Source organism: Heterocephalus glaber, unplaced genomic scaffold (genome assembly GCF_053883595.1).
Source record: "Heterocephalus glaber isolate CG9 unplaced genomic scaffold, H.glaber_assembly_v1.0 deba00001555, whole genome shotgun sequence".
Lineage (NCBI taxonomy): Eukaryota > Metazoa > Chordata > Mammalia > Rodentia > Bathyergidae > Heterocephalus > Heterocephalus glaber.
This window is the reverse complement of record NW_028258346.1, coordinates 12,808,276-12,835,476: the sequence shown is the minus strand read 5'-3', so window position 1 is coordinate 12,835,476 and position 27,201 is coordinate 12,808,276. Positions and strand designations below refer to the sequence as shown.

At 36.9% G+C, this 27,201-nt stretch overlaps 2 pseudogenes; both read left to right on the top strand.

Moving 5' to 3' along the window:
* Window positions 1–446: 446 nt before the first annotated feature.
* LOC101719028 (uncharacterized) lies at window positions 447–4,465 on the top strand (annotated as a pseudogene).
* A 1,482-nt stretch (window positions 4,466–5,947) lies between these two features.
* On the top strand, window positions 5,948–6,478 carry LOC101700915 (acyl-CoA-binding protein pseudogene; annotated as a pseudogene).
* Window positions 6,479–27,201: the final 20,723 nt, after the last annotated feature.

The following is a 27,201-nucleotide window of genomic DNA, read 5'->3' as shown; positions in this document are numbered from 1 at the left end:
GAATCAATATAATAAAGGAAGTAAATTTCTTTACACTGAAAACTACAGTACTCTGAAAAAGGAGATCAAAGAGGATATCAGAAAATGGAAAGGTATCCCTTACTTTTGAGCAGGAAGAACCACCAGTAAAGAACCACCAGTAAAGAACCAACAGGAAGAACCAACATTAAATCAACAATATAAATGGCCATACTTCCAAAATTGTTATAAAGATTTTTTTTTTTTGGTACCAGGGATCAAACTCAGGATCTTGCAGCAGCACCACTAAGCTAAATTCCCAGCTCTGTTATAAAGATTTAATGCACCTCTAATCAAAATACCAATAGTATACCTTGCAAAACTAGAGAAAATATTTCTAAAACAATTGTCATCAACAAAGGCAAGAAAGAAGACATCAAAATCACTGACTTGAAATTATACTACAGCGCTACTGTGATAAAAGCAGCATGGTGCGGTACCATGAGACCTCTGGACCCCAGGAAGTCCTAAGCCATCTCTGGGAGCTCTGTCGCCAGTGGTTGAGGCCAGAGGCATGCACCAAGGCCCAGATCCTGGAGCTCTTGGTGCTGGAGCAGTTCCTGAGCATCCTTCCAGGTGAGCTCCAGACCTGGGTGCAGCTCCATAAGCCTGGGAGTAGTGAGGAGGCTGTGGCCTTGATAGAGGAGCTGCAGAAGTACCTGGATGGACCAGCACTAAAGGTTCCGGTCCTTGTCCACAACCAGGACACTGTCCAGGAGGGGTCCAGTGCTCCAGGAGCAGCACCTCCTCCTGCACCTCCCAGCAGCCACTTAGCAGCCGAAATCCATCTGAACCTTCTTCCTGACCCAGGGGTCATCAACCTCCAGGATCCTCCTCATGATTCTCCCACCCCTGAAGTATCTGCCCTTTCCCAGGAAGAGAACCCCCAAAATCAGTTCATGGCACTTATGCTCCTGACCGCCCAGCCAGAGAATGGGAAACAATGATGGAGAATGAGGAGGTAACACCAAAGCTGAGTATTTCTCAAAGAGCCGACTCTCAGAGAGGAACATCAAAAAGAATTCAAGAAGGTGTTCCCCAGGTCCTTGACTTTGAAGAAGAGTGTGAATGGCAAGTTTTGTCAAATCAGTTGGGAAATGAAACCCAGGAAAGAGTAGATACAGTGAAGAAAGTTTCAATTTGTGAAGGAGACAAGAAGAAAAGGACTCCACCAGCAAAACATGGCCAGAAGGGGAAGGAATTTGGAGAAAGCTTGATTTTAGGTTCAGCTATTTCTGAAAGCTTAGTTGGTACTGAGGGAAAGAAGTTTTATAAATGTGATATATGTTTTAAACATTTTAGTAAAATTTCCCATCTTTTAAACCATCAGAGAATCCACACTGCTGAGAAACCTTATACATGTAAGGAATGTGGAAAAGGCTTTATTCAGCACTCAAGACTTCCAATTCACTTGCGGAACCATTCTGGGGAGAAACCTTTCAAACGTAATGAATGTGGGAAAGCATTCTCTCAGAGTGCTTACCTCCTGAACCATCAGAGGATCCATACTGGAGAGAAGCCTTACAAAGGTAAGGAGTGTGGGAAGGGCTTCTATAGGCACTCAGGTCTGATTGCACTTCTGTGCCACCACTCGGGACAGACCTTTTAAATGTAATGAGTGTGGGAAAGTTTTCTCCCAAAATGGTTACCTTGTTGACTATCAGAGGCTCCACAGAGGAGGAGAGCCTTACAAATGCAACAAGTGCCAGAAAGCTTTCATTCCTTTTTTTTTTTTTTTTTTGGTACCGGGGATGGAACTCAGGACCTTACACTTGTGAGGCAGGCGGCAGAACCACTGAGCTAAATCCCCGGCCCTGAGAAAGCTTTCATTCTGAAGAAGAGACTCATTCTGCACCAGAGAATCCACTCTGGGGAGAAACCTTATAAATGTGATGAATGTGGAAAAACCTTTGCTCCGACCACATACCTTGTTGACCATCAGCGACTCCACAGTGCAGAGAACACTTACAAATGTAAAGAGTGTGGCAAAGTCTTCATTCGAAGTAAAAGCCTACTCTTGAACCAGCGAGTCCACACAGAAAAGAAAACCTTTGGTTGTAAAAAATGTGGAAAGATTTTTCAGTACTAAAACAAACCTCATTGACCACAAGAGGATGCATGGCCGAGAGAAGCCCTACAAGTGCACTGAGTGTGGGAAAGCCTTCACACAGAGCGCTTACCTCTTTGACCACCAGAGCCTGCACAATGGAGAGAAATCCTATGAGTGTAATGAGTGTGGGAAAATTTTCATTCTAAAGAAGAGCCTCATTTTACATCAGAGGTTCCACACTGGAGAGAACCTCTATGAATGTAAAGACTGTGGCAAGGTCTTTGGTTCTAACAGAAATCTCATTGACCACGAGAGACTCCACAATGAGGAAAAGCCATATGAATGTCGGGAGTGTCGGGAAACCTTTATCATGAGCAAAAGTTTCATGGTCCATCAGAAACTCCACACCCACGGAAAAGCATACAAATGTGAGGATTGTGTGAAGGCTTTCAGTTATAATTCAAGTCTTCTTCTACATTGGAGAATCCACACTGGAGAAAAGCCCTTTGAATGTAGTGAGTGTGGGTAAGCATTCAGCTCGAACAGAAACCTCATTGAACATAAGAGAATCCACAGTGATGAGAAGCCTTATGAGTGTAATGAGTGTGACAAATGCTTCATTCTGAAGAAAAGCCTCATTGGACATCAAAGGATTCACACACGGGAAAAATCTTACAAATGCAATGACTGTGGGAAAAATCTTCATTTACCGCTCAAACCTGATAGCTCATCAGAGGATCCACACTGGTGAGAAGCCCTATGCATGTAATGAGTGTGGGAAAGGCTTTACCTACAACAGAAACCTTACCAAACATCAAAGAATTCATAGTTGGAAAAAAACCTACAAATGCCATATATGTAGGAAACTTCTTACCTCTAGTCCAAACCTTATGGTACATCAAAGAATGCACACTGGGGAAAAACCTTATGAGTGTGAGAAGTGTAGGAAATCCTTTACTTCTAAGAGGAATTTGGTCGGCCACCAAAGAATCCACACAGGGGAAAACCCTATGGGTATAATGATTGTAGTAAAGTTTTTAGGCAAAGAAAAAACCTTTCTGTACATCAGAAAGTTCATACAGATGAAAAACCCTGTGAATGTGTTGAGTCTGGAAAAGAATTCTCTCAGACATCAAAACTTCATCTTTAACAAAAAATGCATTTGCAGGAGGAATTCTCCTGGCTACAAAATACCAGTGAGTTCAAGATAGAGGGTCAAAAAAATTTAGTGGAGGGCTGGGGACATGGCTTAGTGTTAGAGCACTTGCCTAGCATTTGCAAGTCCCTGAGTTCAAGCCCCAGCACCATAAAAAAGGAAAACAATGTAGTATCATATAGAATGCAGTGGACTCCTGCAAGTAACTATTGGAGGAATCGAATGGGCAAGTTTACTGTTTGAAGCTGGGCATGATGGCGAATGGCTGTAATCCCAGCACTCAGAAGGCTGAGGCAGGAGGACTGCCATAAGTCTGAGGCCAGCCTGAACTACATAGTGAGACCTCGTCTCAAAAAGTTTACTGGTTGAGAATAACCTAAGAGGAACACTGGATTTATAATCAGACAACCCAGGTTTGGAGTGTGATTGTGTGTGTGTGTGTGTGTGTGTGTGTGTGTTTGTGTGTGTGTGTTACTGGGGTTTGAACCCAGGACCTTTGCACTGAGCTGCATCACCCACCACATTTTTTTTTTTTTGGTATTGGGGATCGAACTTGGCACCTTGCGCTTTTGAGGCAGGTGCCAGAGCCACTGAGCTAAATCTCAGGTCCTCCCCACCACTTTTAAAAATTTTCACCAAGTCACTAATTTGCCCAGGATGATCTCAAAGTTGTGATCTTCCTGCTTCAGTCTCCCAGAATTGCAAGATTACAGGCATATACCACCATGCCTGGTTTAGGTTTGGGTTCTGACTCTTTCCATTACTCTGTGATGTTGTTAAATCTGCCTCTAAGCTTCGGTCTCTCTGTCAGTCAGATGTTGACATAATGGCTCCCTTGCAAGATGGTTGTGAGGGTTAACTGAAAGGACCTTTGTGAAATCATTCACTTGTCAATGAAGTTGAATAGAAGAGGTATGGTTAGAGTCTAGATCATGGTATAATATTTGTTCATTAAATCAGTTACTAGAATGAGGGAGATTCCATGAACCTCAGATACTCATTTTTATAAGATTAAGTATGGTAGATAGCTAACTTTGAAGTTTAATATTCTAAGAAAAAATTTAAAATACAGTTATAAAATGTTAATGTATAATATGCCTACTTTGTTTTTATGGAAAAATATTAATGGCCAGTCATTAACATTGAGGTCAAGGAAAGTTATTTTTCAGTCTTTGAACATAAAACTCAGCATACGCAGTGCATCAAAATGTCTTGCATTCCTTGTTCTTAGAACTCCATAACCCCATCAGCTGAGCTGATGATCTCTGACACATTCTCAATTCTGATCAATATTTAATCGTTGCTTTCATGTGGTAACTTATTACTTATGAAACAACATTGTATCCCAGAATTTAATTTAAGACACACACAGCCAATCCCTTCATGTTCTGATGAACCCAATGCCCAACCCATCCCTAGGATGGTCTGCCCATTACTTCGAAGCTGTGAACCAGTCCATTCAACCTGAGCCCTGTTGTATATTTGTAGGGTAACTTAACCGATATTCTTGAGTTGATCATTTCATGTAATTCTTAAAACTAGTTTTTCAGTTGGAGAAAAATACATATATATGTATGGATTGTGTTTTCTCATACTAGTAATATAAAAGTGATAGGTTGATTAAGTAAATATATAACTATTATGAATTCAGCTTCAGAGTTTCTTGAAGGCTGGTTCCTCATTACATTGAAAGGTATCCAAGAGAAAGGGAAGGGGCTCACAGTTTAAAGTCTTAAGACCTAGATAAGTCAGATTTTATTATTTACCTTGGACAAATCCATTCACTTCTTGGAACCTTTATTTCGTTGCCTGTCAGATAACAGGAAAGACATCTACCTCACAAAATGTTTCAAGGTAATGAATATGAAAATGCCTCATATCTCTGCTGCAGAAGACTCACTCTAGATTGTATATAGTAATTACAAAGGAACATAAATATTTTAGCAAAGGAGAAAGCTGACATTTACTCTGTAACCAAGCAACAACAACAACAAAATGTTTTTGTGGTGCCAGGGATCGAACTCAGGACCTTGCAGTTGCCAAGCAGGCACGGCACCATTGAGCTACATCCCTGGCTTCCAAGTAACAAAATTTAACATTGAGTCAAGGCTGGGCATGTAGCTCAGTGGCACCATGCCAGCCTTACAAGCACAAGATCCTGAGTTTGATCCCCAGTACCGAAAAAAAACATTAAGACTGAGTCCAAATAATGTGCCTCTTCATGTGATATAATGAAGCAGAAATTAATAAGGTAGAAAAATATTTAGCATGAATTTTATTCAAGTTTCTTAGATCTAATTGCCATTTTAAAGGAAATACAGGAGCCAGGGGAGCAAAATAAAAGACACCATAAGAAACAAATCCAGGGTCAGGGATTTAGTCCAGTGGTACCTCACCTGCCTTGCAACTGCAAGGTCCTGAGTTTGACCCCTAGTACTGCAAAAAAGAGACAAATCCAGAATATGGGATGTTGTATAAGAAAACTGGATTCTTTACAAAGAAGAAAAGGAAAATGGGAAATGATCATTATTAAAACTGGGTATATGAACTAAGAGTTCATTATATTGCTCTCTGCTTTTGTGTGTGTATGAAAATTTCCGTGAGAAATACCAGGGATTGAACTCAGGACCTTGTGATTGCAAGACAGGTGCAGGGCCACTGAGCTAAATTCCTGACCCAGGGGGATTGTTTTTTAAAAAAATCCTAACGAGGCACTCCCATCCTGTTCCTGGCCTCCTACATGGACTCTGCAGAATCCTGGTAATCCCACTGGCATGTCTCAGGCTGAGTTTGAGAAAGCTGCTGAGGAGGTTAAGCACCTCAAGATCCAGGCAGTGGACCAAGAGATGTTGTTCATCTACAGCCACTACAAACAAGCCACTGTGGGCGACATAAATACAGAGCGGCCTGGGATGGTAGACCTCAAAGGCAAAGCCAAGTGGGATGCCTGGAGCCAGCTGAAAGGAAAGTCCCATGAAAGCTTACATCAACAAAGTAGAAGAGCTAAAGAACAAACACAGAATGTAACAGACTGGATTTGGTCACCAGCCACACATTTAATCTAAAACTATGTAATGCCTTGTTTTTTCTAATACTGTGGGTGATGTGAAATTAGTCAGTTACTCTAGTTCCTCAGGGTGTACCAGGATGTTTCTCTAACAGTTTAGGAGCGTGAATGGTCACTGACTTCTTCCTTCCCCCAGTAGTTTTTATCTGGAATCAGTTCAAATATATTTGTTACTTGAAAAAAAAAATCCTAAAGAGACAAGATTTAAAGCGCCAGGAATAGACACTTGAATGTCCATTTGCATTTGACAGGTACAGAAGCAATTCAGTGGAAGGGTAATAGCCTTTTCAACAAGTGCTACTAAAGCCAGAAGGACAGGACTAAGCAAAGAACATGTAGTTGAAGAACTCTCAAAAGCATGCTTCATAAAAGGGAGAAAGTTATGTCAGATCTCATAAAGATTAAAATAATTTGTTCTTCAAGTAATCCTTTTAAGAGGATGAAAAGTGCTACAGAATGGAAAATATTAGCAGATCAGTCTAACAGAATTTATATCTAGAATATACTAAGAACTCCCAAAACTTAACAGTAAACCTAAGTCAAATTAGAAATGTACAAAGTACACTAAGACATTTCACATGTAGACTGGTCCAACCACTGTGGAATTCAGTGTGGACATTCTTCACAAAAGGAAGACTGGAGGTTCCATTTGGCCCAGCTATCCGATCCCTTCTAGGTATCTTCTGGAAAGAATTAAAAGCATCCTAGGGGCTGGGGATTTACCACCTGCTGTGTAAGCACAAGGAACTGAGTTCTATCCCCAGTACTAAAAAAAAAAACAACAAAAAAAAGCATCATACCACAGTGTTGTATGTGCACCTATGTTTATAGCAGTGCAATTTGTAATAGCTAAATCTTGGAAACAGCCCAAATGCCCATCAATTAATTAATGGGTAAACTAGGGTTTTAAAAAAATATATACACAGTGGAGTACTACTCTGCCATTAGGAAGGAGAAACTTGAGACATTTCTAGCTAAATGAGTGCACCTTGAGACTATACTCTTAAGTGAGATAATTCAGACACACATGTTTAAATACTGCATTTTTTTCTCTGGTGTGAGAAACTGAAAGTAGAAATAAGGACTAAAATGTATAATAAATATTATGAAATAAGAAGGAAACATTTATGTAAATACTTGGAAAATAAGTTATGTCAGGTTCCTGAGAGAGTCAACTTTGGAACAAAGCGTCAAGTGGAAGCACCTTGGGGTGAAGTAATTGATACCTGAAGCATGGAAGAGGAGGGAGGGAATGGAGAAGGGGCTTGAAAGGGGCACCAGTGTGAGTCACTGGCAAAGAGCATCAACCAGGTTTCTGCGTTTTTCAGCTAGGGTGACAGGAGGCAGGGAGTTCATGGACACTCTCGGGTCCTCGGGGGTAAATGTTCTTTGGGAGCTCTGCCTGACTCAGCCTCCTGTAACAAGGAGCTTGCAGAGAGGGAGTCACGGGTGTTTCCAGCACACAGTTCGGTTTGTGGAGATGAGAGCGGGGAGAATAGAGTGTGATGCTCATCTGCAGCAGGGATATATTAAGGCTTTCAAAACCAAGGCACAAATTAACATGATGTCTCTGAATTATTGTTGGAATGAGAGTTTCTTCACGTCACATTGCAATTTTTCTCTATTTCTTTCATGTAAAACAAATTTCCTTTTTAATTTGTAGACAATTTCGTCTGAATGTATTTTTTCATAATGTTTACTTTAGAGCTTTAAAAGTAGTTTAAACTGAGAAATAACCCTCCAAGCTTTTGAAACGGAAGAATTCTCCTGATTAGGGGAAAATATGTGAAAACCTAAGCAAAGAGTGAAGAGTTTCTGAAAATGCTTGTGCCAATAAAAAGATTTTTTAATTTAAAATCAAAATTGTATTAATCGTAAAATATTTGTTTTGAGTATGTTTCAAAGAATCAAAGATAGGAAGTATTTTATCTGGACAAGTTTGCCTCCATTATTGGCTTCTATTTTCTGACATAGTTTAGACATTTTGACTTTTATTAAAACCGGAGAAACATATCATCTTTATTAGTGAACTTTTAAAAGATCCAAAAGTAATCATATAAGTACTTAGGTGATACACATATGAATAGACATTTTTTCTTGTTTATATTTGGCTGAAAGATATTTTTAGTTGAAGATCAATATATCTGGGATGTATAATATCATCAGTGTTTCTAGTTAAAATTATTTACTTAAGAAATAGCAGCAAAATGAATTTAAGTGACAGTCAAATTTTCTCAATGGACTAGAATGCAAAATTCTCAGTAGATCTACAATATATTCTCGCCAAATTCATGATTAAGGGTTATATATTTGAAAAAGCAAAAATAGTGATATGTGTATACATAAGCACATAAATTCACACATAATGTAAGATTAGAAAGAAATCCACCAAAATATTAGCAGCATCAACAACAATTACATTTCAACACCCTGCCATTGGAAGTAAACATTGATGCAAGTTTTCTGACGGTAAGTTGGAAAAATGTTAATTTTCCCCCACATCTTTAAATCTAACACTTCTACAAATATAATATGGATTTAAAAATCAATAAATGATCATGGAAGTGCTCAAGAAGCGAGTAAGAGGGCCGGGGATTTAGCCCAGTGGTTCTGTCGCCTGCCTCGCAAGCGCAAGGACCTGAGTTTGATCCCCGGTACCAAAAAAAAAAAAAAAAGAAGTGAGTAAGAGACCACTTGCTCACCACTTGGCTTGGAATACTAAGAGCAAATAAAAGAGAGATGGGAAAAGAGGGCGATAGAAACAGAGAGGGAGAAAACGAATCATTTATGCACTGCAGTATAAATGGAATAAGGGCCCAGCTTTCTGGTAGTAATTATAAAGTAATAAGCTCTTACAGAGAAAGATCTATGGTGCATCTGAGCAGAATGAACTTTAGCAAAATTCAGAGAATTATGTTTCAGGCACTAAGAGCAATCACAGTCAGATATGAAATAGATCAAATACTTCAGTATTGTAAGGACAGGGTGGGAGGAAGAAGATGCACATATTTTTTGATGCTTAGCATATATAAAATTCTTAAATTGAGTCACTGAATGGATAAGCTCTAGAGATTATGGAATGAAAGATTAAAGTTAAAAATTTGAAAGTTTCTTTTTCTGTAGATTTGTTTAGGTTTTATATTCTTGTGTAGGGTTTTTTTTTTGGGTGGGGGACCCTGTTGGGCTAGCTGAAAGGATGCTCCAACTCATGAATTAAGTTCACTTGGGAAAGAGAGAGATAGCACTGACTTTTCTTCCATATGTTAAAGATCTTATATCACAATATTGCAACAAGCACGAAAGGCAATTGTATTACTACTATTTTAAATTGAGGGAAATGACAACCAGAAAGTGATGTGGCCAGAGATACCGAATGAGTACTAAGCACACTTTTGATCTGTTGTAAGGCTGGTACTTTACCACATGTTTAAAGATCACAATTATATATTACAGAAATGGAATATTGTGTGCACATCTACTTCACAGTGGGTGTCAGTGGCTGGTGTAATTGAATTTGCTTTCATTGGTTCCTGTTATCCAAAGTAAGTGAACTTGTTCACCCTAGTGATGCAGTAGGAAAAAAAAGTACAAAACATTATACACTACAAGTTTAATTTGTCACTGGAATTTATTCACATTATAGAAACCAATTATCAAAATGCATCATTAAAAATTAGTGGCAAGTCACAGTAGGCTGGAAAATCTTTGCATAGAATTTCTGGCAAATATTATACATCTAAAATATATATAAATTTCCTATATTAAATAATAAAATGACAAGATAATAGATATTTCATGGGAAAATAGTCATGATAGTGTAACTGAGATCTAATTTAATCTCCAGACAGAAATAACTAGAAAATTGAACAAAATATATAAAAGAACTGTTTTCATCCTTTAGACAAGAGGAGCCCATTGATGGGATCTTGAAAAAAAGAAAAACAAAATGAATCTTATTGCCATCCTGGCTTCTGCATGATAGTTAAGCTCCAAATCAGCTGGATGGCTTCAGAGCTGGCTGGGGGTTCAGAAAAGCCTTAGTGTGCCTAGTGGTAAATGGAGGTGTAGCTTTGGCTTCATATCTGGTCCCATGCCCCTGCTTCTTTGATGCTGTTTCCTTAGTGTGCTTTCCAATTGCCATAGCGTGAACACCTTGCTTCTCTAACACTCTTTTTTTCATGATATTTCTGATTTGAGTCACTGGGCCATGAACTGAAACCTCTGAAACTGTGAGCCAAATTAAAGCTCTCTTCCTTTAGGTTATGTGTGTTGGGTATTTTGTGCCAGCAATGAAAAGCTGACTTACAGACCTTCTGAAGGAATGATGGTTGGGCTCCAGGAGAAGGAGAAGGAACTAAATCAAAAATAATAGATACAGAATGTGTTGTAGCAATAAATACAGAGAAAACTCTTATTTCCATCAAACAGCTTCTTTAATGTTGTATATCTACAGAGCAATGTCACCACCATGGAAATAACATTGATATATTCATTGATCTGGTGCAGATTTCCTTTCTTTATCATGCACTCACTATATATACATTTCTATCCATGCAACATTATTGTCTTGAGATTTGTGTGATCACCACCAGTAAAGAAACAGTGAAGCTCTAGAACAAGGAACTTCTTGGCTACCCTTTGATAGTTATACCCTTCTCCTTCCATATTCCTGCAATACTTGACAACTATGAATCCATTCTTCATGTCTAGATTCCTTATTTCAAAATCATACAAATGGAATCATACCATACATGACTTTTGAGATCAGCTTTTTGGCCACAGTATAATTTCCTTGAGGAAAATCCAGTTTTATGTTTATCAAGATTGTTTTACAATTCAGTGCTAACTGCTATTCCATGGGATAGATATACCACAGTTTGAATATTTAACCACTGAAAGGGTTATTTTGTTTTGTGGTTATTTGTTCCAGGGTATTTTGTTTTGTGGTTATAAGGGATAAAATTGGTATGAACTTTGGATTACCAGCTTTTTTGGTATGAACATAAATTATTATTTCTCTGTATTAAATGAGTAAAACTTTACCAGGTTTTAATGTAGGTGTATGTTCAGTTTTTGCAAGAACTGCCACGCACTTTTCTTGACTGAGTACATTATGTTACACTTCACGTACCATTATTAAGTGGTTCAATTTCTTCACATTCTCTCCAGCACCCATTTTTTCAAAGCAAATCTTAAAGGAAAACTATCATTAGCAACAAAAAACTTGAAGGACTATTCAGAGGAAAATGTGAATGCTAATAAGGTAGTTGAAAAGGCACTAAATAGCCATAGGAAAAAATCACCACTATGTCAACTTTGATTTTCAATTCATGGTGTTTTGTTCCCCACAACTTTCCGATTTTTCCCAAAGTTCCTTGAGGAGGTGTTAAATTCCACATCAAATGGTTTATCACTTTAAAATTAATGGGACCTTTAGTCCTAGTTCTTTGAGGTATCTCCATACTGATTACTACAGTGTTTGCACCAGTCTGCACTCCCACCAGCAATGGAGAAGGGTTCCTTTCTCCCACAACCAGGCCAGCACTTGTTATTGGTTGATTTCTTTCTTTTTTTTTCTTTTTTTTTTTTGGTACTGGGGATCGCACTCGGGTCCTTTGGTTGATTTCCTGATAGCAGCCATTCTTTCTGGGGTGAAGTGGAATCTCATTGTTGTTTTCATCTGCATCTCTCGAATGACCAGTGATATAGAACATTTTTTCATGTATTTATTTGCTGCTTTTACTTCTTTGTCTGAGAAATGTCTGTTGATTTCAGATGCCCATTTTTGAATTGGGTCTTTGAATTTGGGAGGGTCTGATTTTTTTCAGTTCATTATATATTCTAGATAGTAGTCCTTTGTCTGAGGTTAAGCTGCTAAAAATATTTTCCCCACATTGTAGATTTTCTCTTAGCTCTGTTGGTGGTTTCTCTTGCAGTGCAGAAGATTTTTAATAAGATGAGATCCCAGTTGTTGATTCTTTCTGCTAGTTCCCATGCTGCTGAGGTTTTGTTCATGAAATCTTTTCCTACGCCAATGTCATCAAGAGTTCTACCTAACTTATCTTCCAGCAAGTTTACTGTTTCTGTCTTAATATTTAGATCTTTAATCCACTTTGATCTTAGTTTAGTGCATGGTGATAGGTATGGGTCTAGTTTTAATCTTTAAGCCACACTGATTTGAGGCTGACAGCTAACCATATTAACAGATGGGTGTTTAAACTTTGATTTCTCTGTGCATCTAAATGCATATGCTTTTTTTTTTTTTTTGTGGTGTTGGGGATGAAACCCAAGGACTTGTATGTGCTACCTATTTGTTATCCTACTGAGCTTTACCTGCTGGGTACCTTTCCAAAAGAATTAAAAGGATCATACCACAGAGATATATATGCACGCATGTTTATAGCAGCACAGTTTGTAATAGCTAAAGCTTGGAAGCAGCCCAAGTGCCCATCAACTGGAAACTGGATAAAGATAATTTTTTTTGGTAAAATGGAGTACTACTCAACCATAAAGAATGAGAAACTAGAGTCATTTATAGCTAAATGGATGCATATTGAGGCCATTCTCCCAAGTGAAATAAATACCACACACATGTGTAAATACCAAATAGTTTCTCCAGTGTGAGAAACTGAAAATGTAAATAAGGATTAAAATGATTAAAATGAATAATTGATAATTTCAAATAGGAAGAAAAGGACCAAAGGGGTAGGGAGTGTGGGAGGGGAAGGAGAAAGGAAAGGAAAAATTATGAGAAAAGGAAAAAATGGAAACAAAGTCATTGTAAATAGGGAAGGGAGCACAGGGAATGGGGAAAAAATAAGAACCAAGATACATCATGTACAGGTAGAAGTACCCAATGATAAATGTAAGCATATTGTATACCTAAAATGTATGAATAAAAGAATTTAAGCAAGCTTTGCGCAAAAAAATAAATAAAATAAAATAAAATAAAATTAATAAACTACTTTTAGGGCAATTTTAGGTCACAGCAAAATTGTGTGAAAAGTACAGAGCTCTTATATGTTTGTTATCCTCATATGGGCAAAAAAAATTTCTGTGGAATTCACAAAGAGTGGAACAGTTCACAACTGGTGAACCTGCAGTGACACTCCCAGTCACGAGTCTATATTTTACACGAGGGTTCACTCTTGACACTTTGTGGGTTGTGACAAACATTTAATATCATGTGTCCACCACTATAGTGTTATAGAGAATAGTTTCATGGCACTAAAAGTGGTCAATGTCCAATCTTCCCTCTCACTAACACCAGGAAATTCAGTCATTCATTCACTCTCATGTCTCCAGCATGCCATAAAATTAGAAACTTTGTCTTTTCATAGCTTGACACAACTTATTTCTTTTGGGACTAAATAATATTCCATTGCCTGTACATATTGCCACACAAATATCCATCCATTCGCCCACTGAGGGACATCTTGGTTGCTTCCATGTTGGCCAATAATGAAGAAATCTGCTGTAAACACCTATGTGGAGGTTTTGGGTGGACATACTTAATCTGGACATGCTTTACTCCCTTGTTACTGGGTCACGTGGTACCAGTATGTCCAGTTTTACAATAGACTGCTGAACTATTGTTCAAAGTAGTTGTACCATTCTGTAGTTCCTGATGCTTCACACCATTTCCTACACTTGATGATCGTAAATTTTTTAAATTTTATATTTTGGGGTTTTCTAATAGTTATGTAACGATATAAATTTGTTTTATTTTTTTAAATTTGAAATTTCCAACATCTTACAATTTTAAAAATCCTTTCATAAACACTAATATCTCGGTTCACAAATGCTTCTGTTTGTGAACAACTTTGTGCAAACAGAAGTGCTGGGTAAAATTTTGCTTCTATATACAAGGTCCGAATGGGGTGACAAACACGACCATGGCCATATTCCCCAGAATCGTGGAACAAATTAAATTTGTGAACCAAGGTACTACTGTACTTATTAGCTATCTGTATATCTTTCTCAGAGCCCTGTAAATTCAGGTGTTTTTCCTCATTCTTAATCAGATTACCAGATTTGACTCTTCAGAATTTATTCCATGTTTTAAATAGCAATTTCTTATCAGTTCTGTCCCTGGTAAATATTTCCCCCCCAAATGGCTTCCTTATATTTTCCACTTTACGATACTTTTCTGATACATTTTCCAAAGTTGTAAATGCTATCCAAACCTGAAGCTCTCAGAATTAGTGATTACTCAGAAACTACCTTATTATACTCTCATTATTAACACCTTTATTTCTGCCAATTTTCAAAATACCGCAGTCATTTGTCCTCCAAATATTTACAGATATATGTATGTCATTAATCTTCACTGGGCTTCCTATATCCATATTATATTTTGAGTGAGAAAAGCAGTTTAATCATTTTATTCTTCTGACATGTATCTTTCTGTAAACATAACATTGGATAAATGCATTTAAGTATATTTTTCTCTGTCCCTTCTCTCTCACACACAGTTTACTCTTTATTATCTTCTGAGATTTAAAATTATCATTTTTTCCCGATTTCCTACCTACCCTTCCGTTTATGACTACACTTTATATAATAATCTTGTATAAATTTCTAATAGCATTCTATTTAAAAAGTAATGTTGAACTTCACAGATATTAGGTATACATGTTCCAAAATTATGTATTTATTATCCATGCACTTCTGCGTTTAATTCTTGAGATGAAGAAGAGGTAGTTATGGGTCCTGAAAATACTAACTTATAACTGTACAATATCTAGAAGATATTAAAAAGAGTTTTCAAGTCATCACATTATATTTAGGTAATTTCATGAGATGTGAAAAGCTGGCTTTGAAAAGTACTCACCGCTTCCTTATTAATGGGTTTCTATTTTATTCTTCAGCCAGAAAATATTTCATTTCTTCTGACACCTGTGATATGTACATAAATTATCAATGACACCCAACACTTGCGATGAAAAACATAAATCACAGAAGGAAGTACACATAAACAAAATGCTGGAGGCCATACAACGTCATGTTTTTCCTCTCCTCTGATTAAGACAGAATACTTGTCCTTTCCCCTTTGCTTTGTGACATTGTGATTGTGGTCACATGACACATAGTAAAGAACTGCCTTTTCAGAAAAGTCCTGTCTTTAAGATTTTTTCAAAATTACTTTTATTTGAATTATTTATGCAAACACTGAGAGCATATAAGTGATAGTGTATAAAAAATGTTTTTGGTATCACAGTTTTATTTTCGCTAAACATCTTCCCTCTGTCTTTCATTATATTAGGGATGTTAGGAAAGAAAAAGCAGGAAAATTTTTCACTTTATGGAAGCATTGTAACTTTTGTGTTTCTTTACTTTTACTTTATTTATTTATGTTTTTTTTTCCAGTGCTAAGGATTTAACCCAGGACCCAGGACTTGTGCATACTAGACTAGTTCTAGGTGGCTTTTATGTAGAAGTTACAAAGGCAATCTGCCTTTGTGGAACATTAATACATAAATAATTTAAAATACAAAATTTTAGGGCTGGGGATTTAGTGTGTGCCTGCCTTGCAAGTGCAAGGTCCTGAAACAGATCCCCCATACCAAAAAAATAAAATAAAATAAAAAATAAAAAATAAAAAAGTTAGGTATTAACAAAACATGTATTTAAAGATAAATTTACATAGAATAACGAGATGCCATTGAATTTTCATTCAGGAGATTTGAATTGACATTCTACCTGTAATACTGACTACAAATGTTTCCATGGAAAAATATCATCCATATTATTTAAGCCACATATAACTTCTCTGCAAGATGTAAAATGTAGCTTCCATAAAATTTGATTTTCTTCTACTTTGTTAATTTTTAATTCAACATAATACTGATTATTTTTAAATGCTCGGTATATAACAGACATTAAATACATAATACTTCAGTTCTGTACATAAAATTATTCTATATGTAGGCAATATTGGTTCCATTTAAAACACAGAAACTGAAACTGAAAGCATAAGTAATATGGCCCCAAATCATCATCTGGATTCAGAAATCTAGATAATATACATAGCTTCATATTTTCAAACATAATAGTTGTTGGAAGTTAGGAACCACCTTCTATTATTGCAACCTATAAAATTTCAAAGTAGTTGAATCCTGAAATAGACTTTACGGGTTCATGAAAAAGAACAGGGCAGAGTTCCTTCGTGGCTTGAAGCAGCTTACAATCTGCATTTTTCGAAGTCACTTCCTCCTCTATATCATTTAGCTTCTTTGTCACAATTTATTCTGTTCTTAACCTTCATGGCTACAGTTTTGAAAAATTTAATTCATCAAAAAGAGTAAATTCCCCAAGATGGTTTGATAATTGTTACGATTGATACGATTTAGATTAGAAGCCAACCTTGAGGCAAATTGATGAGGAGGATGGCACGCACAATATCTAGAAATTATCAAAAAAAATTTCAAGCCATCATAGTTGGTTTAGATAACTTTATTAGGCATGAGCTGGCAGCTTTGAAAAGTATTGACCCTTCCTTATAAATGGCTTTCTATTTTATTCTTCAGGCTGAATGCATTTCATTTCTACTGACACATGTGATATCTGCACATGTCCTATATCTGGACCTGGTTTAATAGTGAGGAAAAGTATACACCTATACAAAATGTGGACACTTATCAGAATAGAACTGATTCTAGAAATCAAACAAAATTCCATGTAAGTGGATATTTTAATTATTGTCTGCCTGAATTCCATTCTCCTTCTTTTTACTACAGAATTCACACTTCCCACAGGTAAATTTTTAATATTTATCACAGCCCATGATATGGGTAGAAGAAAAAAAAAGATGATTCAGTCCTTATATCTGGAGTTTAACATATTAGTGACTTGTCAATCACAGCTTCACATGTTCTGGAGGACAGTGATTGAGTAGGATAGCTCAGATCTGATTAAAACACACACAATGCAATACAATCTTCCATCAAGAAGTAGAAATATCAAAACACTTTTGAAACAAAATTTTAGAATAGGAGCACCAAAAAATGAGAATTAATTGTGGAATAGGAATATTAATGAAAGCAAAGCTCAAAAAATTAACTATACTTGAAATGGAATCAAGTAATTAATATTCACTAATGAAATTTTTAAAAATATTTGAATGATGAAACAAGTGATTAAATACAGATGAAGAGAGAATTAGTGAACAGGAAAACAGAGCAACAGAGTGTATAATAGGCATATATGAATACATGATATGTATTTTTGATGTAATGAAGAGATGTGGGAATAAAAATAATTGCATACCCTAACTAAGAATTCTCCAAGGAGAGTTTTTAAAAATTTTTCATTTTTTAACTTAATTTTATCAGAACATTTAAGGTATACAATGAAATGACATTCATCATTGGAAATTTTGCACCTTTACATAATCGCTCTTGGTTCTTATTTTTTCCCCATTCCCCTGCCCTGCCTTCAACCCCTCCACCCCTCACTATCTACAAAGACTTTGTTTTCATTTTTCTTTTTCTCATATTATTCCATTCCTTTCTTTATTTTCCTCTATCCCTCTCATTTTCTCTTCCCCTTTGCACCCTTTCTTCCTATTTCACATTACCTATTATACCTTTTAGTCCTTATTTACTCTTTCAGTTTCTCACACTAGAGAAACTATTTGGTGTTTACACATGTGTGTCCTCTTTATTTCACTGAAGAGTATCGCCTCAACGTGCAACCATTTAGCCATAAATGTCTTTAGTTTGTCATTCTTTATGGCTGAGTAATACTCCATTTTATTAAAAAAAACACATTTTTTCTATCCAGTCTCCAGTTGATGGGCAATTAGGTTGCTTCAGGTTTTAGCTATTATGAATTGTGCTGCTATGAACATGGATGCACATATATCATTGTGATATGATTCTTTTAATTCTTTGGGGAAGATAACCAGAAGGGAAATAGCAGGGTCAAATGGGACTTCCAGTCCTAGTTCTTTGAGGTATCTCCATACTGATTTCCACAGTGCTTGCACCAGTCTACACTCCCACCAGCAGTGGAGCAGGGTTCCTCTTTCCCCACAGCCCCACCAGCATTTGTTATTGGTTGATTTCATGACAGCAGCCATTCTTTCTGGGGTGAGGTGGAATCTCAGTGTTGTTTTCATCTGCATCTCTTGAATGACCAGTGATGTTGAACATTTTTACATATGTTTACTATTTCCACTTCTTTGTCTGAGAAATGTCTGTTCATTTCAGATACCCATTTTTGGATTGGATCTTTAAATTTGGGAAATCTGATTTTTTAAAGTTCTTTACATATTGTAGGTAGTAGACCTTTGTCCGAGGGACAGCTGGGGAAAATTTTTTCCCACATTGTGGGTTGTCTGTTCACACTGTTGGTGGTTTCTTTTGCTGTGCAGAAGCTTTTTAGTAAGAAGAGATCCCACTTGTTGATTGTTTGTGCTGGTTCTCAGGCACCTGAGGTTTTGTTCATAAAATGTTTTCCTACACCAATCTCTTCAAGAGTTCTACCTAACCTCTCTTACAGTGGTTTAGTGTTTCTTTTTTATATTTAGCTCTTTAATCCATTTCGATTTTTGTTTAGTGCATGGTGAGAGATATAGGTCTTGTTTTAATCTCTGGCAAGTTGAAACCCAATTTTTCCAGCAGCATTTATTAAAGTGACTATTTTTCCTCCAGTAAGGGTGTTTGGCTCCTATGTCAAAGATGAGGTGTCTGAGTGTGTCTGGAGTTGTTTCTGCATCTTCTAATCTGTTCCCCTGGTCATCAGGTCTGTTTCTTTGCCAGTACAGTGCTGATTTTATCACAGTAGCTTTGTAGTATAGTTTGAAGTTGGGGGTTGTGATACCTTCTGCCATGTCTCTGTTGCCTAGAATTCCTTTTGCTATTCTAGCTACCTTCTTGTTCCAAATGAATTTTTTGGATTTTTCTCCAGGTCTGTGAAGTGGGCTGCTAGGATGTCAATTGGGGTTGTATTGAATCTATATAGTAGTTTTGGAAGCTTGGCCATTTTCACTATGTTGATTCTTCCTACCCAGGAACAAGGGATGTCTTCCTATTATCTGATGTCCTCTTCAATCTCTTTTTTCAGTGCTATCGTTTTCAGAGTAGAGGCATTGATTTCTTTTGTTAGCTTGATTCCTAGGTATGTCAATTATTTGGATGCTATTATAATAGGTAATGTGAAATAGGAAGAAAAGGTGCAAAGGGGAAGGAAGTGGGAGGGCTAGGGGAAAGGATAGAAGGGAATGGGATTAATATGAGAAAATGGAAAAATAGGAGCAAAATCTTTGTAAATAGGGAGGACTGGAGGGGTTGAAGGGAGGGCTGGGCAAGGGTGAAAAATAAGAACCAAGAGAGACTATGTAAAGGTGCAAATTTCCAATGATGAATGCCATTATATTGTATACCTAAAATGTACCAATGATTAGAATGAATATTAGAAAATGTAAAATAGGAAGAAAAGGTCCAAAGGGGTAGGGGTAGTGGGAGGGGCAGGGGAAAGGAAAGAAGGGAAAGGAAAAAATGATGAGAAATGGAAAAAATAGAAATAAAATCTTTGCAAATAGGGAAGGGTGGAGGGCATGAAGGGAGGGCTAGGAATGTGGAAAAAATAAGAACTAAGATGCATTGTAAAAAGGTACAATTCCCAATGAGAAATGTAATTGTGTTGTATACCTACAATGTACCAATAAAAGAATTTAATACAAAAAAAGAAGAAAGAAATTGATTGCCCCATTTCTTACTCAGCAAGTCTGTTTTTTGTGTACAAAAAAGCTATTGACTTTTGTGTGTTGACCTTGTATTCAGCTACTTTCCTAACTTTGGTTATTAAGTCTAGAAGGCTTTTGGTGGAGTTCTTGGGGTCTTCTATATAGAGTATCATGTCATTTGCAAATAATGACAATTTGACTTCTTCGTTTCCTATCTTTATTCCTTTTATTTCTTTCTCTTGTCTATTTGTGTGGCTAATGTTTCCAAGACTATATTGAACAGAAGTGGTGATAGTGTACATCTTTGTCTTGCTTCTGATTTTAGTGTGAAGAATTTCAGTTTTTGACCATTTAGTATGATATTGGCTCCTGGTTTTTCATAGATGGCTTTTATCAGATTGAGATAGAGATGGTCTATTCCAATTTTTTGGTGAGATTTTATCATAAATGCATGTTGTATTTTGTCAAATGCTTTTTTTGCATCTATTGAGATGATCATATGGTTTTTGTCCTTGACTCTATTAATATAGCGTATTACATTTATTGATTTGCACCTGTTGAACCATCCCTGCATCCCTGGGATGAATCCCACTTGGTCAGGGTGTATGATCTTGTTGATGATCTTCTGCATCTCATTTGCCAGTTTCTTATTAAGGATTTTTGCATCTATGTTCATTAGCGACTTTGGCCTATAGTTCTCTTTTTCAGTTGGGTCTTTCTCTGCTTTGGGGATCAAGGTGATGCTTGCTTCCAGGAATGAAGTCAGGAGTATTGCTTCCCTTTCAATTTCATTGAACAGTTTAAACTGTAGTGGCAGTAGTTCCTCTCTAAGTATCTTGTAGAATTCAGCAGAGAAGGGATCAGGACCTGGGCTTTTCTTAGTTGATAAGTTTTTAATGATATTTTCAATTTCATTGATTGGTATTGGGTCTTTTAGAATTTTTAGGTCATCTTCGTTCAACTTTGGTAATTCACACTTATCTAGGAATCTGTCCATTTCTTTTGTATTTTCCATCCTCTTGGCTTATAGGTTATCAAAGTAGTTATTGATGATCCTCTAGATTTCTTCTGGGTCCATTGTAATTTCTCCTTTTTCATTCCTAATTGCATAGATTTGGGTATTTTCTTTCATTTTTTTTGGTAAGGTTGGCTAAGGGTTTGTCAATTTTGTTTATTCTTTTGAAGAAACAACGCTTGGCCTCATTAATTTTTGCTATTCTCTTAGTCTCCATTGCATTGATTTCTGCCCTGATCTTTATAATTTCCTCCCATGCATGAGCTTGGGTTTGTCCTGCTCTTCTTTTTCTAGAAGCTTGAGGTTCAGCATCAGTTTGTGTAATTGAGCTCACTCTGTTTTCCTAATGTGAGTATTCATTGCTATGAATTTCCCTCTTAAAACTGCTTTCATTGTGTCCCATAGATTCTAATATGTTGTATTGGCATTGTCATTTAATTGTAGGCACTGTCTGATTTCTTCTTTAATTTCCGCTGTGACCCATTGGTTATACAGCAGTGTGTTGTTCAGTTTCCATATGTTTATGAAATTCTTTTGGTTTCTTTTGCTATTGATCTCCAATTTCATTGCACTCTGGTCTGCTGATATACAGGGGATAACTTCAATTCCTTTGCACTTACTTAAACATGTTCTATGAGTGAGTATGTGGTCTAGTTTGGAGAACAACCTGTATGTAGCTGAAAAGAATGGGTATTCTGATTTTGTTAGGTTGAACACTCTGTAAACATCTGACATTCATTTGTTCAAGAATTTGATTGAGTTCTAGTATTTTGTTGCTTATTTTTTGTCTAGTTGATCTATTAATTTGTGACAGTGGGGCATTGAGGACCCCACTACTATTGTATTAGTGCTCATACGATTTTTCAGAAAAGAGAAATTTTTCTTTCCCTGGACACTAATTGCAATCCTATGTCCTATACTGAAATTCTATCCTTGCATTGGCTCATTCTGCTGCATAAACTTTCAATGGAGTTTTTGTTCTACTGGAAATCTGTTTGCATCTGTTTTATGGATTCCATTTGTTTCTTATGTTGGGATTACATCATGTTCTTTAGCTCTTCTATTTTTTTTAATCTGTGTCTGCTCTAGATTTATTAATCATGTCTTGTACTATGGGCATATTCTCTATTGTTACCTGAGAAATTATTTCTGATTTCACTTTTTCCAGGTGCCCTTTCGTAGCCAGTTCAGGGAGTCTAGGTGTTTGAGTATAATACTGTTCTATCTCGATGCCATTTGAGTTTGCCTTAGGTGATCTAAAAGTCTGTTTTTGATACTTGTTTTCGTGTCTTCTCATTTCAACAGATGTAGCCTGCTGTGCCTTTGTTGAGGCAACTGTTTGCTCACCCAGTAGTCTTGAATTCTCAGCAAGCCACCAAACAGTCTTTACTCAGCTGCTCACCAGTACACCAATTCCTAGGTTCAGAGTGTTGGCCTTCTGGATCCCTGAGCTGACCTGTTGTCTTGGTGGGCTTCTGGCTGCGGCCTATGCACATTTGGGATCATATCTAGGCATGTCTCTGGCTGGGACCCCCATGTAGCTGTTTTCTGGGAGGGCCTTTGCCTGGGGTCTGTGCACCCCAGTTCCTGTTGTCTGCACAGGCTTTGGGAAGTACCAAAAGTAGGTTTCACTTATAGATGTGATTTATTATACACTGAGACTTCTCTAATCCTTTCTTTTCTATTTCTGTGATATATTCTTTAGATATATTTAATACTCTATTTGGATAACTATGATGAAGACAAAATTATTCATTTAAATTTTGCATTGAACATTGGGCCTTTTAAGTTTATGTGTGTAGGTATGTCATTCCTATGTGCAGATTGGAGAAGCACCTTCATGACTGTATCAACCAGTGCTTATGAGAGAACAAATTTAATATAAGATATACAAATATATAAGAATTTATAAGATTGGCTGACAGTGGCCAGACACAGACTCAGGTGTGGAAGAGGGCAAAGGGTCTGTCTGTGTACTGGAGATCCATCTGAAGCATCCAGTTGAAGGCCTGGAGCCCACTGTAGTCTCTCATGCCAGTTCCTATCAGGAGGCCGACAAGAGAATGTACAAGGTGAAGGTGAAGACTGGAGTTCTTCAGAAGAAACAGAAATTAGCCTTCCTTCCTTTCCCTTTTATTCCACTCAGGCAACAAGCCTACTGGTTGCTGTCACTCACAACCAGCAAATTTCAGAAAATCTTCAGTAAATCCCTGCAGCCTCACCCAGAACTATGCTGATCCAATTTAGTTGGGCATTTTTACTCAAACTGAGAGGATCAGTCAACTATGACAATGACCCTATAGGGCACATATCTGAAGGAAAACCAGAAACATTCAAACTTGGATAAATTTATAGTAAAAACATCTTTTTCTGTTGCCATCTCTGACTTTCACTCACAGATTTCCTCAATCAAAATATCTTTCCTATCTTCCTATCTTCCCAAGAGAAGATACAGAAGAGTGAACCAGGTATTTGTGGGTATTACTGATCTTTCATCATATTCAAAATGTTCAGCAGTTTCCCTCTCATTTTCTCACTATCCCTTTTTCTCACACATGCTCACTTTCCCTATGCCTCTCACCCTTCATTTGTCTTTCTCCCGCAGATCAGAATGATAACAATGCTCATTTTCCCATGAAACCCCAAGCTAAACTTTCTCTTTTTGAATTCCTGTGGCACTACATCTTTAACACAGAGGGCACACTCACAGAGCAAGTACTACCCACAGAAATCTTACTTTATCACATAGTCCTTCCATAAGGAAGAATTATTCAGTGAATATTTAATGTCTGTAACATTACTGAGGAAAAAGCTTCACTTTGATCAGGGGCTTATATAATGTGTACTTAATGCTGACGTAAATAACTGAAAAATATTTTAGATGAGTTCTTTTCAATTGTAGCCTCCATCAAATGTTCATTTTATGCAAAGCCTTTCAGTAATATTTTGAAATTTTTCATGGAAAAACAATTAAGAATTTGGTTCTATCTTGAAAGCACATGATTGTAGCTTTAATTAGAATAAATAATTTCAAGGAAGGATGAAGCCATTTTGTTTTTAATTCACAATATCAAAATAATTTGCTACTCATGAGCAAAAGAAAACTTCACTAACTCAGAGAGTGATTTTTCTTCACTCTGCTAGAGTAGCTCAAAATCCTGCTGAAATATTTACTTTAAGGCATACTTGCATATATGAATATAAAGCTGAAGTAAAACTGCTTTACATATTTCCCCATGCTATTGCACAATTCTGCAGTTTTAAAGAGGTTTTAAGGAGTCAAATACTTCAATGCTTTAAAGGCAAATTAAAATCCACCTATTTTAACACATAAAATCATGAAAAATAAAACTTCAATTTTTTTTCTATTTTATAATAAATTAGAGGACTCTTTAAAACTCAAACACTTTATCTTGTATGAAATGTCTTTGGGTTTTGGAGGTCATCTGTTATTTCCAAGAAAAAAAAATAATTTTGGTGTGTAGATTTCTACTTCTGTGTTTGGAAGGCTAATGTCTCCTAAGACAACTGATTGAGATGGGGTGGATTTCTGTCAGGGAGTTGTCTAACAGGGCCCCTTTAGGAACTAGAGAAGAGTCTTTGAAAAATCTTACACCTCAGCATAAATCTGCAATCTGATCCAAATTCAGAATGCAAGGCAAGCACAGCCTGCAGTCCCATTTATTGATTCTCCCTAGTTATCTCTAAATCTCAGGACCTGCCAGTCTCCCAGCCCTGACTTTTGTAGGAAACTTCTGTAGTTGAAAATTTGCTCAGTGTGTACATCTTAATTTCTGGGAACTGTTTTGCTCAGCCTGTTATCCAGCTACTGGAAGAAGACCTGTGCTTTGCCCTCTGGAGAACACAAAAGCAGTTCAGGCTTGCCTGAGTACTCCAGGCCATCCCCCTTGCCTACATCTTCTCAGGTAGGATCCCCCACAATCTGTCATGGTAAGTCCCTGCCAGGAGTCACTTGCATCCATTCTTTTTCCTGGTCCTTTTTCAGATTCAAAAGAACTTTGCTCTGCCTTCCTCCCTAAACCAAATTACATTGAATTACTACAGGTACTCTTGTTGTTCCCGTTTTTTTTTCACAATAAGGGAATTTTTTGCCCTTGAGTTGTTTACTTAGCTGCTTTTGCCTTTGAACAGGAGCCATTCAAATCTAAAATCACTTCATGTCTTAAAAACCCTTCTATTTTGGATTTGCAGGGCTTTCAGTAACTATTTTTTGTGTGTTTCCAGCTGTTTTTTTAAAGATCGACACATATTTTATTCAAAATTAAGTGAGGGGGTATTTGAGATTAGGTTTAAATGCAATTGTTGCTGGGGATTTAGCTCAGTGGTTTCACCGCCTGCTGTGCTAGTGCAAGGACCTGAGTTGGATCCCCGGTGCCCAAAACAAAACAAAACAAAACAAAATTGCAATTGTTTCTTTGATTACAGGATAATTTATATTTATAGGGAAAGTTACTTTGTGAGATACTTATGCATATTTTCTGTTCACCTCTTTAGAGAAATGAGAGATAAAGGAATCTTTTATTTTCAATTTTTAACATTTCTTTTGCTAAAACAATGAGATATAGCATCATATCTTGTCACTTTCTAGGCATTTGCAGAACTCAAATCAGAGAGTTTCTGAAGACATCCTATATTAATCAGAGCTTATTCTCATAAATGAGAATCACTAGAAATAAATTTAGCATTTAAAAAATGAAGGAAAGAGTATCTGGTAACTTTTAGAATCTCTTGAAATCACAGTGACCAGAGTAGGAAGTCACACAGCCAGCAGAACTGTCCAATCTGGAGCTTGCTACTTTTTTGTGGACAACACCTGCATCACCACTGCTAGGCAGAGACTTAAAAATGCCATCAAGTCTGCTGACTGGACACTTCTTATGCCTCTGCCAGCCTACTTCTGAACAACTGAATCTGATATTATCACATGCATCACAGAAGATTTCACTCAAACTTCTCTCACTTTCTGCATCTCTTGACATTGAGATCAGTGGTTCTCATTGACAGCTCAGAGAAAATGCCTGCAAGACAGCAAGTAAAGTGTTTCTAATTTCAGATGTAAGGAAGCAGAGAGTAATAAAGTCTAGCAATTTCTCAAATTAGTATAGAGTATTTCAAGATTACAGACAACCAAAAAGTGTGAAAAATATTTCCCATGGTCCACCAGTTTGCATATCTACAATTATTTTACATCTCTATTCCATACTCAAATTTTTGACACATAAAAAGAGATAATCAGAGTAAGAATAAGGCCTCAGTCTAACATAAGAGCCCCTTTGGTCATTAACACTTCTTCATTCTGTCCTCAGATGGCAATAAACTACAGTTTAAATATATATTTTATTGAGTGAAAATTGTATAATCTCTGTGTGATATCACCTCTTTCTAGGATTTTCTCTTAATTCTGTTTCAGTGGCTTTAAATCTATAGATTACATTGCAAAACTAATCAGTATTCACATGTGTAGGGAACAAGGAAAGGGGACATTACCAGAACCCCTCCAGTGAGTCCGGGTCTCCTGTGAGCCACTACAACACAAGGCAAATTAAACAATAAAGACAGAAAAATAGACTTAGAAAAGAAGCTGGGTTCTGGGCCTGATCAATGCTTCTCTGGGCAGCAAAGATGAAGGCACTCCAAGCTTGCCACTATTTATTGGGTTCATATGGAGTAACAAATGACTCAGAGGGCAAAGATAATCCTAAATTGACAAGGTTCTTATAATTGGAGGAAGTATCAGATGTCTCAGAGGGTGGTGGTAATCCTATGACCATGAATCCTATGAAGATCTTCTGCTGATGAAAATCTTAGGTCAGTGAGAAGCTAATGTTGATTAGTACTATAAGATGAGCAAAGATGTTCTTACAACAGTAAGTGGGATGAGTTAAGCTTTTAAGGAATTTGTCCCTCCCCAGGTGAAACCTTTCCTTTACTACTCAATTTTCAAGGAACCAGGATATCTTCAGCAGATGTAATCTTGTCCTTGGATGTCAGCCTATAACCAGACCATTGTGGTCTCAGCTGTGACCAGAGGCAAAAATGGAGTTACATTTTGGCATGTCATACCTGGTCTGTAGGCTTAGTTATAATTTAATTGTGAAATGATTTTTCTCCAAAACTATGTAGAATGGCTCTCAACACATGTATATTCTAGAATACAGGAAAATGCTAAAGGAAACATAAGGAA